This window comes from Xyrauchen texanus, chromosome 24, assembly GCF_025860055.1.
Source record: "Xyrauchen texanus isolate HMW12.3.18 chromosome 24, RBS_HiC_50CHRs, whole genome shotgun sequence".
NCBI lineage: Eukaryota > Metazoa > Chordata > Actinopteri > Cypriniformes > Catostomidae > Xyrauchen > Xyrauchen texanus.
This window is the reverse complement of record NC_068299.1, coordinates 37,872,264-37,894,890: the sequence shown is the minus strand read 5'-3', so window position 1 is coordinate 37,894,890 and position 22,627 is coordinate 37,872,264. Positions and strand designations below refer to the sequence as shown.

Genomic DNA, 22,627 nt, shown 5'->3' with positions numbered 1-22,627 from the left:
TACGTTTCTATTTTTTACTGAATAAAGTTTTATCGCATCAAAATAAAGCTGATGGAAACGCAAATCACTGCTAAAATTTCAGTGTTGACAATATTTGTCCATTTAACTGTAGGGCATAAACTCTATGTCAATACTTCAAATGTCACAAAAACACGGTTTGGAAACACTTTTTGTCGAGAAAATTGGCATTAACGCAAAAATGTAGTGTCACATAACTTGTACCCCAATCGTTAGCATGTGTTAATAATGACAACGCTACACATCCTTGAAAGCCAATTGATTGTACATGATTCTGGATTGATCTTAACAGCAGATCTGATGCTGCAAACAATTCTGTGTCACGACACTTCCAGGAGAGCAACACAAATATCTCAGTATCACGCACATTGAACAAATGCACATTGAACAAATGAACGGCCACTCTTTGCGATTCATTTAATCATAGTAGTCATTTATTTATTAAAAGTTGCTGGACAAATATGAGGGACATAATGCAGTTGTGATGGTGATGCTTTAGATGAGATGATTGTTTAAAATATTGAATATCAGGAATGTATCATATGTGTAAACACTGATATTACATATATGATACAACAAGAGGGAGAAAAAAAATGGTCATTTAGAGAAATTTGGTCCATTGGAATAAACATCTACATTAAACCCTTCAACAGCATCATTCAGAGAGTAACCATGTTAAACATGTTGTGAAACAAAGATACAAAACACTGTCACTCAGTGATGGGAATAAAAACAAAACTACTAAAAAAGACCTTCACAATAAAATCACAAGTGCAAACGTGACAGAGATTTAGTCCCTTGGACAATTTTTTTGGTTAAAATCCAAAATCAATTTAGTTCAACTGACGTTTAAATGGTTCGAACAAAATCTCTGATATTTTGGCATGTCCTGTTTTGTAGAGCTGGATGCTCACACTTTTTGCACACCTCACATTCCCTCTAGATGCCAAGTGACCCTTCATGATATGAGATTGAAGCGTCACATCACAGCGTTGACCTCAGCTTTCATCCATGGTGTTCTTGCAGATGTGCATTTACCTCTGTTATCCACTGAAGACAAACAAGATCATAAAATTGTTTGTTAGTATGACTAAACAGTACACTATGACTGCATAACACCTGTGTGTGTTTAGTGTGTGCTTACTCATGGTTTATGGGGACATGATTTGGTATATGAGAACCGAATATGGCGACTGTATGTGAATAAACAGTACACTATGTCTGCATAACACTTGTGTGTGTTTAGTGTGTGTACTTACTCATGGTTTATGAGGACATGATTTGGTATATGAGGACCGAATATGGCGACTGTATGTGACTAAACATTACACTATGTATGCATAACACTTGTGTGTGTTTACTCATGGTTTATGAGGACATGATTTGGTATATGAGGACCGAATATGGCGACTGTATGTGACTAAGCAGTACACTGTCGCTGCATAACACCTGTGTGTGTTTAGTGTGTGTGCTTACTCATGGTGTATGAGGACATGATTTGGTATATGAGGACCGAATATGGCGACTGTATGTGACTAAACATTACACTATGTCTGCATAACACTTGTGTGTGTTTAGTGTGTGTGCTTACTCATGGTTTATGGGGACATGATTTGGTATATGAGGACTGAATATGGCGACTGTATGTGACTAAACAGTACACTATGTCTGCATAACACCTGTGTGTGCTTACTCATGGTGTATGAGGACATGATTTGGTATATGAGGACCGAATATGGTGACTGTATGTGACTAAGCAGTACACTGTCGCTGCATAACACCTGTGTGTGTTTAGCATGTGTGCTTACTCATGGTTTATGAGGACATGATTTGGTATATGAGGACCGAATATGGTGACTGTATGTGACTAAACAGTACACTATGTCTGCATAACACCTGTGTGTGTTTAGTGTGTGTGCTTACTCATGGTTTATGGGGACATGATTTGGTATATGAGGACCGAATATGGCGACTGTATGTGACTAAACAGTACACTATGACTGCATAACACCTGTGTGTGTTTAGTGTGTGTGCTTACTCATGGTGTATGAGGACATGATTTGGTATATGAGGACCGAATATGGCGACTGTATGTGACTAAACAGTACACTATGTCTGCATAACACTTGTGTGTGTTTAGTGTGTGTACTTACTCATGGTGTATGAGGACATGATTTGGTATATGAGGACCGAATATGGCGACTGTATGTGACTAAACAGTACACTATGACTGCATAACACCTGTGTGTGTTTAGTGTGTGTGCTTACTCATGGTGTATGAGGACATGATTTGGTATATGAGGACCGAATATGGCGACTGTATGTGACTAAACATTACACTATGTCTGCATAACACTTGTGTGTGTTTAGTGTGTGTACTTACTCATGGTTTATGAGGACATGATTTGGTATATGAGGACCGAATATGGCGACTGTATGTGACTAAACAGTACACTATGACTGCATAACACTTGTGTGTGTTTAGTGTGTGTGCTTACTCATGGTGTATGAGGACATGATTTGGTATATGAGGACCGAATATGGCGACTGTATGTGACTAAACAGTACACTATGACTGCATAACACCTGTGTGTGTTTAGTGTGTGTGCTTACTCATGGTTTATGGGGACATGATTTGGTATATGAGGACCGAATATGGCGACTGTATGTGACTAAACAGTACACTATGTCTGCATAACACCTGTGTGTGTTTAGTGTGTGTGCTTACTCATGGTTTATGGGGACATGATTTGGTATATGAGGACCGAATATGGCGACTGTATGTGAATAAACAGTACACTGTCGCTGCATAACACCTGTGTGTGTTTAGTGTGTGTGCTTACTCATGGTTTATGAGGACATGATTTGGTATATGAGGACCGAATATGGCGACTGTATGTGACTAAGCAGTACACTGTCGCTGCATAACACCTGTGTGTGTTTAGTGTGTGTACTTACTCATGGTTTATGGGGACATGATTTGGTATATGAGGACTGAATATGGCGACTGTATGTGACTAAACAGTACACTATGTCTGCATAACACCTGTGTGTGTTTAGCATGTGTGCTTACTCATGGTTTATGGGGACATGATTTGGTATATGAGGACTGAATATGGCGACTGTATGTGACTAAACAGTACACTGTCGCTGCATAACACCTGTGTGTGTTTAGTGTGTGTACTTACTCATGGTGTATGAGGACATGATTTGGTATATGAGGACCGAATATGGCAACTGTATGTGACTAAACAGTACACTATGTCTGCATAACACTTGTGTGTGTTTAGTGTGTGTACTTACTCATGGTTTATGGGGACATGATTTGGTATATGAGGACTGAATATGGCGACTGTATGTGACTAAACAGTACACTGTCGCTGCATAACACCTGTGTGTGTTTAGTGTGTGTACTTACTCATGGTGTATGAGGACATGATTTGGTATATGAGGACCGAATATGGCGACTGTATGTGACTAAACATTACACTATGACTTTATAACACCTGTGTGTGTTTAGTGTGTGTACTTACTCATGGTGTATGAGGACATGATTTGGTATATGAGGACCGAATATGGCTGACTGTATGTGACTAAACATTACACTATGTCTGCATAACACTTGTGTGTGTTTAGCGTGTGCTTACTCATGGTTTATGAGGACATGATTTGGTATATGAGGACCGAATATGGCGACTGTATGTGACTAAACAGTACACTATGTCTGCATAACACCTGTGTGTGTTTAGTGTGTGTGCTTACTCATGGTTTATGAGGACATGATTTGGTATATGAGGACCGAATATGGCGACTGTATGTGACTAAACATTACACTATGACTTTATAACACCTGTGTGTGTTTAGTGTGTGTGCTTACTCATGGTTTATGAGGACATGATTTGGTATATGAGGACCGAATATGGCGACTGTATGTGACTAAACATTACACTATGACTTTATAACACCTGTGTGTGTTTAGTGTGTGTGCTTACTCATGGTTTATGAGGACATGATTTGGTATATGAGGACCGAATATGGCGACTGTATGTGACTAAGCAGTACACTGTCGCTGCATAACACCTGTGTGTGTTTAGCGTGTGCTTACTCATGGTTTATGAGGACATGATTTGGTATATGAGGACCGAATATGGCGACTGTATGTGACTAAACAGTACACTATGTCTGCATAACACCTGTGTGTGTTTAGTGTGTGTGCTTACTCATGGTTTATGGGGACATGATTTGGTATATGAGGACCGAATATGGCGACTGTATGTGACTAAACATTACACTATGTCTGCATAACACTTGTGTGTGTTTAGCGTGTGCTTACTCATGGTTTATGAGGACATGATTTGGTATATGAGGACCGAATATGGCGACTGTATGTGACTAAACAGTACACTATGTCTGCATAACACCTGTGTGTGTTTAGTGTGTGTGCTTACTCATGGTTTATGAGGACATGATTTGGTATATGAGGACCGAATATGGCGACTGTATGTGACTAAACAGTACACTATGACTGCATAACACCTGTGTGTGTTTAGTGTTTGTGCTTACTCATGGTTTATGGGGACATGATTTGGTATATGAGGACCGAATATGGCGACTGTATGTGACTAAACAGTACACTATGTCTGCATAACACTTGTGTGTGTTTAGTGTGTGTACTTACTCATGGTGTATGAGGACATGATTTGGTATATGAGGACCGAATATGGCGACTGTATGTGACTAAACAGTACACTATGACTGCATAACACCTGTGTGTGTTTAGTGTGTGTGCTTACTCATGGTTTATGAGGACATGATTTGGTATATGAGGACCGAATATGGTGACTGTATGTGACTAAACAGTACACTATGACTGCATAACACCTGTGTGTGTTTAGTGTGTGTGCTTACTCATGGTGTATGAGGACATGATTTGGTATATGAGGACCGAATATGGCGACTGTATGTGACTAAACAGTACACTATGACTGCATAACACCTGTGTGTGTTTAGTGTGTGTGCTTACTCATGGTGTATGAGGACATGATTTGGTATATGAGGACCGAATATGGCGACTGTATGTGACTAAACAGTACACTGTCGCTGCATAACACCTGTGTGTGTTTAGTGTGTGTGCTTACTCATGGTTTATGGGGACATGATTTGGTATATGAGGACCGAATATGGCGACTGTATGTGACTAAACAGTACACTGTCGCTGCATAACACCAGTGTGTGTTTAGTGTGTGTGCTTACTCATGGTGTATGAGGACATGATTTGGTATATGAGGACCGAATATGGCGACTGTATGTGACTAAACAGTACACTGTCGCTGCATAACACCTGTGTGTGTTTAGTGTGTGTACTTACTCATGGTTTATGGGGACATGATTTGGTATATGAGGACTGAATATGGCGACTGTATGTGACTAAACAGTACACTGTCGCTGCATAACACCTGTGTGTGTTTAGTGTGTGTACTTACTCATGGTTTATGGGGACATGATTTGGTATATGAGGACTGAATATGGCGACTGTATGTGACTAAACAGTACACTATGTCTGCATAACACCTGTGTGTGTTTAGCATGTGTGCTTACTCATGGTTTATGGGGACATGATTTGGTATATGAGGACTGAATATGGCGACTGTATGTGACTAAACAGTACACTGTCGCTGCATAACACCTGTGTGTGTTTAGTGTGTGTACTTACTCATGGTGTATGAGGACATGATTTGGTATATGAGGACCGAATATGGCGACTGTATGTGACTAAACATTACACTATGTCTGCATAACACTTGTGTGTGTTTAGTGTGTGTACTTACTCATGGTTTATGAGGACATGATTTGGTATATGAGGACCGAATATGGCGACTGTATGTGACTAAACAGTACACTATGTCTGCATAACACCTGTGTGTGTTTAGTGTGTGTGCTTACTCATGGTTTATGAGGACATGATTTGGTATATGAGGACCGAATATGGCTGACTGTATGTGACTAAACATTACACTATGACTTTATAACACCTGTGTGTGTTTAGTGTGTGTGCTTACTCATGGTTTATGAGGACATGATTTGGTATATGAGGACCGAATATGGCGACTGTATGTGACTAAGCAGTACACTGTCGCTGCATAACACCTGTGTGTGTTTAGCGTGTGCTTACTCATGGTTTATGAGGACATGATTTGGTATATGAGGACCGAATATGGCGACTGTATGTGACTAAACATTACACTATGACTTTATAACACCCGTGTGTGTTTAGTGTGTGTGCTTACTCATGGTTTATGAGGACATGATTTGGTATATGAGGACCGAATATGGCGACTGTATGTGACTAAACATTACACTATGTCTGCATAACACCTGTGTGTGTTTAGTGTGTGTGCTTACTCATGGTTTATGAGGACATGATTTGGTATATGAGGACTGAATATGGCGACTGTATGTGACTAAACAGTACACTATGTCTGCATAACACCTGTGTGTGTTTAGCATGTGTGCTTACTCATGGTTTATGGGGACATGATTTGGTATATGAGGACTGAATATGGCGACTGTATGTGACTAAACAGTACACTGTCGCTGCATAACACCTGTGTGTGTTTAGTGTGTGTACTTACTCATGGTGTATGAGGACATGATTTGGTATATGAGGACCGAATATGGCGACTGTATGTGACTAAACATTACACTATGTCTGCATAACACTTGTGTGTGTTTAGCGTGTGCTTACTCATGGTTTATGAGGACATGATTTGGTATATGAGGACCGAATATGGCGACTGTATGTGACTAAACAGTACACTATGTCTGCATAACACCTGTGTGTGTTTAGTGTGTGTGCTTACTCATGGTTTATGAGGACATGATTTGGTATATGAGGACCGAATATGGCGACTGTATGTGACTAAACATTACACTATGACTTTATAACACCTGTGTGTGTTTAGTGTGTGTGCTTACTCATGGTTTATGAGGACATGATTTGGTATATGAGGACCGAATATGGCGACTGTATGTGACTAAGCAGTACACTGTCGCTGCATAACACCTGTGTGTGTTTAGCGTGTGCTTACTCATGGTTTATGAGGACATGATTTGGTATATGAGGACCGAATATGGCGACTGTATGTGACTAAACATTACACTATGACTTTATAACACCCGTGTGTGTTTAGTGTGTGTGCTTACTCATGGTTTATGAGGACATGATTTGGTATATGAGGACCGAATATGGCGACTGTATGTGACTAAACATTACACTATGTCTGCATAACACCTGTGTGTGTTTAGTGTGTGTGCTTACTCATGGTTTATGAGGACATGATTTGGTATATGAGGACCGAATATGGCGACTGTATGTGACTAAACAGTACACTATGACTGCATAACACCTGTGTGTGTTTAGTGTGTGTGCTTACTCATGGTGTATGAGGACATGATTTGGTATATGAGGACCGAATATGGCGACTGTATGTGACTAAACATTACACTATGTCTGCATAACACTTGTGTGTGTTTAGTGTGTGTACTTACTCATGGTTTATGAGGACATGATTTGGTATATGAGGACCGAATATGGCGACTGTATGTGACTAAACAGTACACTATGTCTGCATAACACCTGTGTGTGTTTAGTGTGTGTGCTTACTCATGGTTTATGAGGACATGATTTGGTATATGAGGACCGAATATGGCGACTGTATGTGACTAAACATTACACTATGACTTTATAACACCTGTGTGTGTTTAGTGTGTGTGCTTACTCATGGTTTATGAGGACATGATTTGGTATATGAGGACCGAATATGGCGACTGTATGTGACTAAGCAGTACACTGTCGCTGCATAACACCTGTGTGTGTTTAGCGTGTGCTTACTCATGGTTTATGAGGACATGATTTGGTATATGAGGACCGAATATGGCGACTGTATGTGACTAAACATTACACTATGACTTTATAACACCCGTGTGTGTTTAGTGTGTGTGCTTACTCATGGTTTATGAGGACATGATTTGGTATATGAGGACCGAATATGGCGACTGTATGTGACTAAACATTACACTATGTCTGCATAACACCTGTGTGTGTTTAGTGTGTGTGCTTACTCATGGTTTATGAGGACATGATTTGGTATATGAGGACTGAATATGGCGACTGTATGTGACTAAACAGTACACTATGTCTGCATAACACCTGTGTGTGTTTAGCATGTGTGCTTACTCATGGTTTATGGGGACATGATTTGGTATATGAGGACTGAATATGGCGACTGTATGTGACTAAACAGTACACTGTCGCTGCATAACACCTGTGTGTGTTTAGTGTGTGTACTTACTCATGGTGTATGAGGACATGATTTGGTATATGAGGACCGAATATGGCTGACTGTATGTGACTAAACATTACACTATGTCTGCATAACACTTGTGTGTGTTTAGCGTGTGCTTACTCATGGTTTATGAGGACATGATTTGGTATATGAGGACCGAATATGGCGACTGTATGTGACTAAACAGTACACTATGTCTGCATAACACCTGTGTGTGTTTAGTGTGTGTGCTTACTCATGGTTTATGAGGACATGATTTGGTATATGAGGACCGAATATGGCGACTGTATGTGACTAAACATTACACTATGACTTTATAACACCTGTGTGTGTTTAGTGTGTGTGCTTACTCATGGTTTATGAGGACATGATTTGGTATATGAGGACCGAATATGGCGACTGTATGTGACTAAGCAGTACACTGTCGCTGCATAACACCTGTGTGTGTTTAGTGTGTGTGCTTACTCATGGTTTATGAGGACATGATTTGGTATATGAGGACCGAATATGGCGACTGTATGTGACTAAACATTACACTATGACTTTATAACACCCGTGTGTGTTTAGTGTGTGTGCTTACTCATGGTTTATGAGGACATGATTTGGTATATGAGGACCGAATATGGCGACTGTATGTGACTAAACATTACACTATGTCTGCATAACACCTGTGTGTGTTTAGTGTGTGTGCTTACTCATGGTTTATGAGGACATGATTTGGTATATGAGGACCGAATATGGCGACTGTATGTGACTAAACAGTACACTATGACTGCATAACACCTGTGTGTGTTTAGTGTGTGTGCTTACTCATGGTGTATGAGGACATGATTTGGTATATGAGGACCGAATATGGCGACTGTATGTGACTAAACATTACACTATGTCTGCATAACACTTGTGTGTGTTTAGTGTGTGTACTTACTCATGGTTTATGAGGACATGATTTGGTATATGAGGACCGAATATGGCGACTGTATGTGACTAAACATTACACTATGTCTGCATAACACCTGTGTGTGTTTAGTGTGTGTGCTTACTCATGGTGTATGAGGACATGATTTGGTATATGAGGACCGAATATGGCGACTGTATGTGACTAAACAGTACACTATGACTGCATAACACCTGTGTGTGTTTAGTGTGTGTGCTTACTCATGGTTTATGGGGACATGATTTGGTATATGAGGACCGAATATGGCGACTGTATGTGACTAAACATTACACTATGTCTGCATAACACCTGTGTGTGTTTAGTGTGTGTACTTACTCATGGTGTATGAGGACATGATTTGGTATATGAGGACCGAATATGGCGACTGTATGTGACTAAACATTACACTATGACTTTATAACACCCGTGTGTGTTTAGTGTGTGTACTTACTCATGGTTTATGGGGACATGATTTGGTATATGAGGACCGAATATGGCGACTGTATGTGACTAAACAGTACACTATGACTTTATAACACCTGTGTGTGTTTAGTGTGTGTGCTTACTCATGGTTTATGGGGACATGATTTGGTATATGAAGACCGAATATGGCGACTGTATGTGACTAAACATTACACTATGTCTGCATAACACCTGTGTGTGTTTAGTGTGTGTGCTTACTCATGGTTTATGGGGACATGATTTGGTATATGAGGACCGAATATGGCGACTGTATGTGACTAAACAGTACACTGTCGCTGCATAACACCTGTGTGTGTTTAGTGTGTGTGCTTACTCATGGTGTATGAGGACATGATTTGGTATGAGGACCGAATATGGCGACTGTATGTGACTAAACAGTACACTGTCGCTGCATAACACCTGTGTGTGTTTAGTGTGTGTGCTTACTCATGGTGTATGAGGACATGATTTGGTATGAGGACCGAATATGGCGACTGTATGTGACTAAACAGTACACTGTCGCTGCATAACACCTGTGTGTGTTTAGTGTGTGTGCTTACTCATGGTGTATGAGGACATGATTTGGTATGAGGACCGAATATGGCGACTGTATGTGACTAAACAGTACACTGTCGCTGCATAACACCTGTGTGTGTTTAGTGTGTGTGCTTACTCATGGTGTATGAGGACATGATTTGGTATGAGGACCGAATATGGCGACTGTATGTGACTAAACAGTACACTGTCGCTGCATAACACCTGTGTGTGTTTAGTGTGTGTGCTTACTCATGGTTTATGGGGACATGATTTGGTATATGAGGACCGAATATGGCGACTGTATGTGACTAAACAGTACACTGTCGCTGCATAACACCTGTGTGTGTTTAGTGTGTGCTTACTCATGGTTTATGAGGACATGATTTGGTATATGAGGACCGAATATGGCGACTGTATGTGACTAAACAGTACACTGTCGCTGCATAACACCTGTGTGTGTTTAGTGTGTGTCTTACTCATGGTTTATGAGGACATGATTTGGTATATGAGGACCGAATATGGCGACTGTATGTGACTAAACAGTACACTGTCGCTGCATAACACTTGTGTGTGTTTAGTGTGTGTGCTTACTCATGGTTTATGAGGACATAATTTGGTATATGAGGACCGAATATGGCGACTGTATGTGACTAAACAGTACACTATGGCTTCACAATGTTTCATCTCAAATTGGGTCCTCATATACCAAATGTATGGCGTCATTAACCATGAGTAAGCATACACAAACACACACAAGGGTTACAAAACGGCAGCGTACTGCTTAGTCACATACAGTCAGGTCCATAAATATTGGGACATTGACACAATTCTAATCTTTTTGGCTCTATACACCACCACAATGGATTTGAAATGAAACGAACAAGATGTGCTTTAACTGCAGACTTTCAGCTTTAATTTGAGGGTATTTACATCCAAATCAGGTGAACGGTGTAGCAATTACAACAGTTTGTATATGTGCCTCCCACTTTTTAAGGGACCAAAAGTAATGGGACAGATTAACAATCATAAATCAAACTTTCACTTTTTAATACTTGGTTGCAAATCCTTTGCAGTCAATTACAGCCTGAAGTCTGGAACGCATAGACATCACCAGACGCTGGGTTTCATCCCTGGTGATGCTCTGCCAGGCCTCTACTGCAACTGTCTTCAGTTCCTGCTTGTTCTTGGGGCATTTTCCCTTCAGTTTTGTCTTCAGCAAGTGAAATGCATGCTCAATCGGATTCAGGTCAGGTGATTGACTTGGCCATTGCATAACATTTCACTTCTTGGTATTTGGTATGAGGACCGAATATGGCGACTGTATGTGACTAAACAGTACACTGTCGCTGCATAACACCTGTGTGTGTTTAGTGTGTGTGCTTACTCATGGTGTATGAGGACATGATTTGGTATGAGGACCGAATATGGCGACTGTATGTGACTAAACAGTACACTGTCGCTGCATAACACCTGTGTGTGTTTAGTGTGTGTGCTTACTCATGGTGTATGAGGACATGATTTGGTATGAGGACCGAATATGGCGACTGTATGTGACTAAACAGTACACTGTCGCTGCATAACACCTGTGTGTGTTTAGTGTGTGTGCTTACTCATGGTTTATGGGGACATGATTTGGTATATGAGGACCGAATATGGCGACTGTGACTAAACAGTGACTAAACAGTACACTGTCGCTGCATAACACCCGTGTGTGTTTAGTGTGTGTGCTTACTCATGGTTTATGAGGACATAATTTGGTATATGAGGACCGAATATGGCGACTGTATGTGACTAAACAGTACACTATGGCTTCACAATGTTTCATCCCAAATTGGGTCCTCATATACCAAATGTATGGCGTCATTAACCATGAGTAAGCATACACAAACACACACAAGGGTTACAAAACGGCAGCGTACTGCTTAGTCACATACAGTCAGGTCCATAAATATTGGGACATTGACACAATTCTAATCTTTTTGGCTCTATACACCACCACAATGGATTTGAAATGAAACGAACAAGATGTGCTTTAACTGCAGACTTTCAGCTTTAATTTGAGGGTATTTACATCCAAATCAGGTGAACGGTGTAGCAATTACAACAGTTTGTATATGTGCCTCCCACTTTTTAAGGGACCAAAAGTAATGGGACAGATTAACAATCATAAATCAAACTTTCACTTTTTAATACTTGGTTGCAAATCCTTTGCAGTCAATTACAGCCTGAAGTCTGGAACGCATAGACATCACCAGACGCTGGGTTTCATCCCTGGTGATGCTCTGCCAGGCCTCTACTGCAACTGTCTTCAGTTCCTGCTTGTTCTTGGGGCATTTTCCCTTCAGTTTTGTCTTCAGCAAGTGAAATGCATGCTCAATCGGATTCAGGTCAGGTGATTGACTTGGCCATTGCATAACATTTCACTTCTTTCCCTTAAAAAACTCTTTGGTTGCTTTCGCAGTATGCTTCGGGTCATTGTCCATCTGTACTGTGAAGCCAGTCCAATGAGTTCTGAAGCATTTGGCTGAATATGAGCAGATAATATTGCCCGAAACACTTCAGAATTCATCCTGCTGCTTTTGTCAGCAGTCACATCATCAATAAATACAAGAGAACCAGTTACATTGGCAGCCATACATGCCCACGCCATGACACTACCACCACCATGCTTCACTGATGAGGTGGTATGCTTTGGATCATGAGCAGTTCCTTTCCTTCTCCATACTCTTCTCTTCCCATCACTCTAGTACAAGTTGATCTTTGTCTCATCTGTCCATAGGATGTTGTTCCAGAACTGTGAAGGCTTTTTTAGATGTTGTTTGGCAAACTCTATTCTGGCCTTCCTGTTTTTGAGGCTCACCAATGGTTTACATCTTGTGGTGAACCCTCTGTATTCACTCTGGTGAAGTCTTCTCTTGATGGTTGACTTTGACACACATACACCTACCTCCTGGAGAGTGTTCTTGATCTGGCCAACTGTTGTGAAGGGTGTTTTCTTCACCAGGGAAAGAATTCACCACAGTTGTTTTTGTTGGTCTTCCGGGTCTTTTGGTGTTGCTGAGCTCACCGGTGCGTTCTTTCTTTTTAAGAATGTTCCAAACAGTTGATTTGGCCACACCTAATGTTTTTGCTATCTCTCTGATGGGTTTGTTTTGATTTTTCAGCCTAATGATGGCTTGCTTCACTGATAGTGACAGCTCTTTGGATCTCATATTGAGAGTTGACAGCAACAGATTCCAAATGCAAATAGCACACTTGAAATTAACTCTGGGCCTTTATCTGCTCCTTGTAAATGGGATAATGAGGGAATAACACACACCTGGCCATGGAACAGCTGAGCAGCCAATTGTCCCATTACTTTTGGTCCCTTAAAAGTGGGAGGCACATATACAAACTGTTGTAATTGCTACACCGTTCACCTGATTTGGATGTAAATACCCTCAAATTAAAGCTGAAAGTCTGCAGTTAAAGCACATCTTGTTCGTTTCATTTCAAATCCATTGTGGTGGTGTATAGAGCCAAAAAGATTTGAATTGTGTTGATGTCCCAATATTTATGGACCTGACTGTACATTAGCAATAAGATACTCTCACTTCAGATCATGTTAAAGCACTTCATGTGTGTCAAACTAAGTTGACAAATGTATTGACAAACCTCTTCAGGAGGGGCAGCGGGAGAGATGACTTGGTCCTGGACTGTAGCTGGAGCCATGGGCTGATGGAGAGGCAGAAAGAGAGAAACAAAGAGAGAGGGGAACAAAAGAGAGACAACAAAGTTATGTCAATGGAATTATTTGCTACAGAAATACAGTTTTCTACAAACACAGAATTTGACACATTTGGTAGGAATGAATATAACTTTTAGAATTGATTGTCATTAATTTTGTCAGCACCATATTTTGAAGGGATGTGTGGTCCTGGACAGTAGCTGGAGCCATGGGGGTTTGGGGGAGTGAGAGAGATTCTATGCATTCAACACTACTCACTAGTGTTGTCAAATATACTGGTACCCCGGTACCAAGTCGGTACTCAAACTAGGGATGGGCGATATCTTATCGTTTGCGATATATCGTTGAAAATTCTCCTCACGATAAAAATGTGTCTCCTCGCGATAATAACGATAAGTCTAGTTGATGACGTAGTTTTGTGCGTGCAGCGATTCACTGTTCACGTGCGGACATTCTCTGTGCGGAGTGAAAACAAGCATGGCGGAACGCAGCCATTCCGCAACAAATCCGTATCTGGTAGGTATTGAAGGACGGCAGAGCACGGATCCGACACGCAGCGGAGCCGATCCGCAGCCGTTCCGCAGTTGGTGGAAATCCGGGGTAAGAGTGTGTTTCACTCTGAACTTCTTTACTTTATCAGGATTTATTTGCAGTTGTACTCTGTTGTAATTTTGAAACACAACTGAAGACATGGTTGGTGATTGTTACTTTTGCTGTTTGCTTTGCACTATTTTTCCACCATGAGAGTATAAATAAATAAAGAATCTGTGTTTACATTTTAAACTTGTAATTGATTTGAATTATTATTATTGTGTAATTGTTGTTGTGTGATGTTTTTCAGCACAGTCACTGGAACACAACTTAATCTGATATTTTACAGAAGAAAATAATTTATTGTCATTTGTATCGTTATCGCAATAAATCCCTGAAATTATCGTGATACATTTTTTTGGCCATATCGCCCATCCCTAACTCAAACATTATTTACGATACCAGAATTTCTGAAGGTATCGGGGTACCGAGTACTGGGTCTACCCGGTACCCACGCAGAGGCGGGAACTTTCGAACGCTTGCAACAAGCAAAAGATGACGACAAGCAAAGCTGCTGCTGCGGAGTCTCAACTGAATCATGTCGAAAAAAAAAAGTGGAAATTTCAGAAAATTCTTTGGATTTGAGGCTGATGAAAAGGGAAATATCATAAATCAGCAAAAACCATTTCGTAAACGCTGCTTTCGCAATTTTCTGACGAAAGGAGGAAACACATAAAACTTAATGAAGCACCTGAAAGACACCCAGATTTATTCAAGCAAATAAAGCATATTATCATTTGCATTAGGGCTGAAACGTTTAGTCAACATTATTAACATCGTCGAAAATACAAAATTGATGAGAAAAATGTTCATTGTCGAATAGTCGTTTGATCTCATTTAACATAACATGAAATCACATTAAACTGTAACGGTGACGCGTGAGAGCAGCAGTTCAGAATTACACAGATCACAGGTGCACTCCAAACTTTCACCGTTTATTTTATGTAGATCCCAAAGTATCAGGGAATGATTAAAGTACATTCAGAAGCATGTCCCGTTGTGGAATAAGCGGAGGCGGAGCTCTTTAAAGGAAACATCCCGGCGTTACATCTTAAATGCAGTTATATTTAATGCGTTATAGCTTTATTAAAGTTCAAATAATACAAAAGCAGATCATGTTAATAACTATAAACTCAGAAACAGGCATTTCTCTGTGTGGTCGGCGCCTCTTCTATGAGTTGTGCGAATGTCCCGATCTAAGGACGCTCATCCCTCGAGCTGGACGCTTAATGCAGATAGATTAGAACTTATTTAATCATAATATCCATATATGTGTCACTGTGCATTTCTTATCATGAAGAAAATTGGCAATATGCAGCTTTATCAATAAGAGAGCACTTTGCACATTAGTTTGGAAATAGTTTATTAATTCTATTGTATGCTTGTTTATTTAGGCTTTTTTAGTACTTGGTAAAAACTTAAATTAAAAGTTGCAAAAGTTGAAGCAAATCTTTTATCAAAAATCAAAAACATTGTTCAGTTTTGTTATAATTAAAAAACAATATATTTAAATTAAATTGTTGCTCAATGGCATATTTCTGCTCTTAGTTCTGCTGCTAATGTTTTGTAGACTTTGTTAATAAAAGAGTGTTGCTTAGTAACCTGTTTTTGCTTTGGTACCGAAAATGGTATCGAGTACCGTGAAATTTCACTGGTATTGGTACCGACTGCTGAAATGTTGGTACCGTGACAACACTACTACTCACTATTAAAAATACTTTATTCAATAAAAGTCAGTGGTACTCTACCTTGGGCATTTCCTGTCCATGGCAGGAATGTCATGGCAAGTCAACACCTCCATAGTCATAAGTAATCTCTCGAAATTCCCTTCCATCCATAATGGCCAAAAGATGGGGCATACCATCCACTTCTTTTTCATCTTTGCATTGGGTTTCTGCTCATCATTCACTAGTCTCCCAAGTGATCTGTCAACGCTTGAAGCATCAATGCTAAAGGGGTCATAAAAATCAACTGTTAAAATTGTTAACTAAAATGAAGCTCTAGAAGAGAACACATCTTTAGGAAGCATGTCAGTCTGCCCCAGATATCTCCATGTGTTATTTGGCTTCATTTCAAAAGATGCACATGGGCTAACATACAGTACAATACAGGCTACTCACCAGGGCAGGGTTGCACCAGCTGTGTGTAAGTTCTCACGTAAGTTGGGATGTAAATTTTACACTAAGGGCTTATTAACTTGCAGGGTTGCAACGGTATGAGATTTTTACGGTATGATAACCGTCTCAGAAAATATCACGGTTTCACAGTATCACGGTATACAGTATTACACAATTACTATTATCAGTGAAAACAGAAGGGTTATTTTATGTATTTATTTATTTTTGAGCAAACACTTTATTATAATTGAAACTTGAAAACATTTATTTTATTGAAGTGTAAAAAAGTCTCTCTTTTGAATATAAATAAATAGAAAAAATAAGAAAGCTAACAGAATTATAATAAACAGAATTATAAACATGATAAAAATAGCATGTAACTATAACATGTTAGTTTACATGTTAAATTATCTACTAACTGAAAAATAACATCAGCTGTGTGAGCTTTTAAAGTAATGTCCTCTGATTATTAACAGTTAATATATACTGTAGGTGCACGACAGTGAGGCCAGACTGCTCGTGTCTGTACCTTTAACTCAGTGTTTCTCAACTGGTTTATAGTAATATATTGATTATTAACAGTTAACATATACTGTAGACGGCTCCTGTCTGTATCTTGAACTCAGTGTTTCTCAACTGGTTTTGCTTCAGGACAGATTTTACATTGGAAATCAAGTGTCGACCTGCCATAGATTAAACAAAACCTGTATTTAATGTATCCTGGGTCACATTTCCTTTTATATTGCAGTTTTGTTCATGGTTTTCCAATACAAGGACATGCATCAAGTGACATTAATTCTATTGTTGATGTCAAAATCTACAGGAAGTTTCTCTCCCCATTTTAAAAATTGAAGAACATATTTACTTACAGTGAGGAAAATAAGTATTTGAACACCCTGCTATTTTGCAAGTTCTCCCACTTAGAAATCATGGAGGGGTCTGAAATTGTCATCGTAGGTGCATGTCCACTGTGAGAGACATAATCTAAAAAATAAAATCCAGAAATCACAATGTATGATTTTTTAACTATTTATTTGTATGATACAGCTGCAAATAAGTATTTGAACACCTGAGAAAATCAATGTTAATATTTGGTACAGTAGCCTTTGTTTGCAATTACAGAGGTCAAACGTTTCCTGTAGTTTTTCACCAGGTTTGCACACACTGCAGGAGGGATTTTGGCCCACTCCTCCACACAGATCTTCTCTAGATCAGTCAGGTTTCTGGGCTGTCACTGAGAAACACGGAGTTTGAGCTCCCTCCAAAGATTCTCTATTGGGTTTAGGTCTGTAGACTGGCTAGGCCACACCAGAACCTTGATATGCTTCTTACAGAGCCACTCCTTGGTTATCCTGGCTGTGTGCTTCGGGTCATTGTCATGTTGGAAGACCCACCCTCGACCCATCTTCAATGCTCTAACTGAGGGAAGGAGGTTGTTCCCCAAAATCTCGCAATACATGGCCCCGGTCATCCTCTCCTTAATACAGTGCAGTCAGCCCTGTCCCATGTGCAGAAAAACACCCCCAAAGCATGATGCTACCACCCCCATGCTTCACAGTAGGGATGGTGTTCTTGGGATGGTACTCATCATTCTTCTTCCTCCAAACACGGTTAGTGGAATTATGACCAAAAAGTTCTATTTTGGTCTCATCTGACCACATGACCTTCTCCCATGACTCCTCTGGATCATCCAAATGGTCATTGGCAAACTTAAGACAGGCCTTGACATGTGCTGGTTTAAGCAGGGGAACCTTCCGTGCCATGCATGATTTCAAACCATGACGTCTTAGTGTATTACCAACAGTAACCTTGGAAACGGTGGTCCCAGCTCTTTTCAGGTCATTGACCAGCTCCTCCCGTGTAGTTCTGGGCTGATTTCTCACCTTTCTTAGGATCATTGAGACCCCACGAGGTGAGATCTTGCATGGAGCCCCAGTCCGAGGGAGATTGACAGTCATGTTTAGCTTCTTCCATTTTCTAATGATTGCTCCAACAGTGGACCTTTTTTCACCAAGCTGCTTGGCAATTTCCCGTAGCCCTTTCCAGCCTTGTGGAGGTGTACAGTTTTGTCTCCAGTGTCTTTGGACAGCTCTTTGGTCTTGGCCATGTTAGTAGTTGGATTCTTACTGATTGTATGGGGTGGACAGGTGTCTTTATGCAGTTATCGACCTCAAACAGGTGCATCTAATTTAGGATAATAAATGGAGTGGAGGTGGACATTTTAAAGGCAGACTAACAGGTCTTTGAGGGTCAGAATTCTAGCTGATAGACAGGTGTTCAAATACTTATTTGCAGCTGTATCATACAAATAAATAGTTAAAAAAATCATACATTGTGATTTCTGGATTTTTCTTTTTGATTATGTCTCTCACAGTGGACATGCACCTACGATGACAATTTCAGACCCCTCCATGATTTCCAAGTGGGAGAACTTGCAAAATAGCAGGGTGTTCAAATACTTATTTTCCTCACTGTATATGAGCCCATTATTATCTCGTTTGTTAATTAATATTATATTTATACACATATTACACAGAAGGAAAGGCTCCTCATTACCATGGTTAGGTCAGTGTGCTAGTCTTAAATAATAGTTATATAATAATAAATTACAGTATTTATGAAAAATAAATATTAGCTGAAACACATCTTGAAACTTTAACTACAGCTGCCACTGTTGATATAAAATGAGGTCTAATAAATTCTAACTTTAGATTATTTCATATGAAACTATATAATAATACAGTATAAAAAATATATAACAGTTACTTTTACTCATGTAAAATCATGAAAGAAATTTGTAAAGGTGATGGTGTGTAATTTATTTATTTATTTCGGTGCATAGCACAGTGTTGCTCTTCCTCCGCAGTGCTGTTTGGCATGTCAGGGCTGCTACTGTTGAGAGGTTCGAATTGACAATCTCCGAAACACTTTAAACTAGAAAACTCTCGCTAGAATTGAAATTGGTCACATCAGTTTTGATGTCTGCGCTCCGCAATATCGAGGGAAGCCCAGTTATTGCACGCGTGCGCCAGAGAGAAGAGCAGATCATGATCGCGAGATCGTTACACTCGTGCGAAAGTGCAGATGAGAAGTCTTTAGCTGTTTGCGAGATTATCATTAAATGTGCCTCGGCAGTCTTAAATAGTCGATCACTTGGGAGAACCATGGCATTGTTCTTTCCCTGCTGTCCCAGTCCGAATAGACCAGTTGAGAAACACTGCTTTAACTCACACTCATGTCAGACCCCCTCGCTTCTCTCTGACATCTGCTGCATGTGTGTGTGTGTGTGTGACGCAAGTTGACGAGTCTGACAGACAGTCGAGAAGGAAAGGAGATGCACACGCGCATGTGAGATTCTCCGTCCGGTTGCATTTTTTTCTCAATACCGTAGATAAGCAAATGCACATGGTGTGATAACCGTCCATTTTCAAACCGTGGTATAGCGTGAAACTGGTATACCGCTGCAACCCTAGTAACTACTAGTTAGTTTGTAAATAAGTCGGTGCTTATTTTGGTTGATCCACCTGTTCTTAAGGCAAGACTTCACTAGTAGGGTGTAAGCTCTCCGTAAAGTGATGCAGTCGCATAATATGATGTTTACTTGTATTTATCCAATAGGCAGCCTTCACATTTGTATACAGAAGTGTTAAAAAGCCGTTAACTTCAATTTGATCTTATTACGGTTGATGTTCACGTAACTGTCAGCTGTAATAAATTATATCCCCATTAAAATACAATACATAATAAAAGTAGATTTAATAAATAGTATATTTGCCCTGTGTAAATAACAATATATAGGAACTGTATGATAAATAAATACTATTACAACAGGCTGGAAATATTTGAATTTCTTATATATTTGGTATATTTTGAAACTTCACACCGGGTGATGCATCCTGAAAACTGCACCGTTAGAACAGTTTCATGCTTAAACGTAAAAATATGTTTTTTTCTCTCTCACGTAATGAGTGTAAACACCATCATATATGTCGAAAGGGCTGATGCCTGTCAATCAAAACATGAGCTCATTGATGTCATTAAATATTTCATCCATTACTCCTGGTCAGAGTCTGCCGTAAATATTTCGTTTATACGTAGGGTTACGTCATACCTAAGATTAATGGTGCAATGCTCAAATATTTAGTAGTGCATAAATTGTGACTTAGTGCCAATTTACACCACAACTAGGCTAAGATTGAAGTTACACACAGCTGGTGCAACCGGCCCCAGTAATCATTTCACTGTATGAAGATGTTTGTGTATTCATTTAATGAGTCTGATACCTTATACAAGATTCCTCTGGATTCAAGAATGAATGAACCTTTCAACATAAAGCCTTTTGCAAATACACCTCAGCCCTATTAAAAAAAACACAACTGTTAATGGCAGTAATGGTAAACAAGCAGTAAACAAACTCTGAAATTACATTGTGTGCCAAATTAATATGCAAAACACAATAAAACACATAAAGCAATGGGAATCTGTTAACCAAAACTGTTTGACTAATAGTACTTTTTATTATTTTATACAGTTTTTACTTTTTATGATTACTAATTAAAAAATCATAAATGTTAGCATTTGTATTGTACCACTTAAATAATATAAACAACGCAAAAACATAGAAAAGTACATTTTCTAATGAGATTGGAAAAGTCCAAAGGAAAAATCAAATAACTAATCAAAAACATTAAGATAAACATGTTATCAAAAAATAAAATACCTAAATAATCTGTTGTTTTCCATATGAACACTCTGTATGTCTGATGGAGCATTCTTTATCTAACATAACAGAGCTCAACTTGCATTAAGAGACAAAAGGTTTACAAAAACATCTTACCTTTGGTGTGATTGATATATATATATATCCATGTATGTCTTAATCTTTGTCCAACTTCACGTGCTGTTCTGTATCTCTGAGAGGATTTAGTCCCCTAGTACAAAATATAATGTCAAGTCAGTCTCCACAGATATGCAGAATAATATTAATAACTCATTGCTTTAGCAGTGGCCCAAAATAACACACACAGAACACAGAATAACAATATTATCGCTAGTTTCATATAATTGGGTATGGTTTGGAGCTTTAAACAGAGTGCTTTTTTAACTAATAGTTGGTTTGCCCCTTTCTGCTCCATAACCATCACCGACAGCTGAAAGTATTCTTGTTGACACGTTTATGATAAACTGATAAATCAACAAGCGTGTACAAGCAGGTGAAGTTAGAAGATAACTCACTGTATGCACACTCATGACAGTATTTCATTAGTTACGAGTAATCTTAACTGAGTAATGAACAATTAAATAAGTCGTAAAGCTATTTAAACTCCACTGAGGCTATCAGACACATTTTTCATTAAATGTATAAAATATTAAATAAAAGGGCTTACTTTTCAGTTTTCGGTAAATTCCATGATGCTGAAGAACTGTTGCAGCTCCGATGTTAATCACTTCTCCAAACGCGGCGAATCTTCTCGAAACAGCCGACGTTTACGGCCAATTGTACGATATGGCGGGGAAATGTGTATGATTTAGCGGGGAAATGTGTGTTATTTGGCGCGAATGTGTGTACCTTGCAATACCAATTCCCACCTACAGGGGCACTGTTCAAAGTTCACACATACACATCATGGTTTAAAAGGTCCATATTTGTAAAGGTCATAAAAAGCGTGGGGATGTTTATCACATTCAAATAGCAATGTGAATTAATAAAACTAGTAATGTAGTAATCATACATCTATTAATAATGCTTTAAATTATTATTATTCAATAATTATAACAATTTAAATTCCCGAATTACGAGACCATCAAAATTGGTCTCATAAACCGAATGGCCTCGTAATGCTGGTGTGTAAACCTGAAAATTGGTCTCATAAACCACATATGCCTACACACACAC

The 22,627-nt window shown here is 39.3% G+C and overlaps 1 protein-coding gene and 1 long non-coding RNA gene across 2 annotated transcripts in view; one reads left to right on the top strand and one right to left on the bottom strand.

Annotated features, from left to right (window-relative positions):
* The window catches only part of LOC127617766 (dystonin-like), a 101,579-nt gene that overhangs the window by 70,409 nt on the left and 8,543 nt on the right, over positions 1 to 22,627 (top strand).
* LOC127618000 (uncharacterized) lies at positions 930 to 16,552 on the bottom strand. Its single transcript, XR_007967392.1, has 3 exons — positions 16,363 to 16,552; positions 13,951 to 14,010; positions 930 to 1,068 (listed from the first exon to the last, which is right to left on the bottom strand). It is a non-coding gene; the product is annotated as an uncharacterized LOC127618000 (long non-coding RNA).